Here is a 1,153-nt window from a genome sequence, read left to right as displayed (position 1 = left end):
AATATACAAGAATTACAAAGACTAAGAGAAAAAACTAAAAAATATTATAGTAAAGAATTTAATCAAATACCATCTAATCACCCCCAAGATATGAACATTAATAAAATTAAAATAAATAAACTAAAAATAAAAATGATTAGAGAAGTTAAGAAATATCCACTCATAAACTAAAATAGTCCATTCCCCAATAATAGATCTATTTAAGTTACCCAAGTTATCCGCACCCCCTACAATTTGTAATGGATCTATTTTTGTTACCTAAATTATCCGCACCCCATACAATTTGTATCAGAACTTATGTTGTTTAAAGTTATCGGAAGTAGTATGTATTTGGACTTATTTGATTAATTTATTAATTATGATAAAATTAGATTTAGATATTCACCAAAATATTATAAATATTATTTAGATGAATAACGTACAGAAATTACAAAAATATAAAGAATTAAAACAAATAATATCTGGAAAAACGTAAAGAATTAAAAATAAAGATAGAAAGACTACAGTATAACATAATTGCCGGAGCTAGTAAAAATTCAATAAATGCACAAAAGAAGAAATATCAAATTTAGAATCAACATTAGATAGTCTAGAATATATATATCAACATAACCTATATACGTTTAAATAAAATGAACAAAGAATAATTTATAATAGACAAAAAAACATATGAAAATCACGAAGGATTAAAAAAAAATAGTATTCTCTAATTTAGGAAGAAAATATAAGAAAATAGGTGAACATTTATATTTAATGTTAGAAAAAGAAGAATTAAAATTAGAAGATAAGTTGGCAGCCATGGTAAGAATAGAAAGAGAAAACGAAGAGATAGACAGAAAAAAGGAAATAGATAAAATAAAACCACAAACCACAGAAGAAATACGAAAAATAGACTAAAAATAGTAGGATTCCTGAATTAGAAAAAAAACTACAAATGTTAAAAGATTTATATGAAAAGAGATAGAAACAAAAAGAAGAAAAAGATAAAGAACAAAAATTATTAAACGAGATAAGTCAATTTAAAGAAAAATTAGAAAAAAAAATAAAGAACCAGAAACCAGAGAATTAGAAATAAATACAATAGATGCTGAAGAAACAGATAATTATGATTCGGAAGATAGTGAAACATATACAGAAATTCTAGAAAACATAG

This window comes from Capsicum annuum, chromosome 9 (genome assembly GCF_002878395.1).
Source record: "Capsicum annuum cultivar UCD-10X-F1 chromosome 9, UCD10Xv1.1, whole genome shotgun sequence".
Classification (NCBI taxonomy): domain Eukaryota; kingdom Viridiplantae; phylum Streptophyta; class Magnoliopsida; order Solanales; family Solanaceae; genus Capsicum; species Capsicum annuum.
This window is presented reverse-complemented; position numbering follows the sequence as displayed.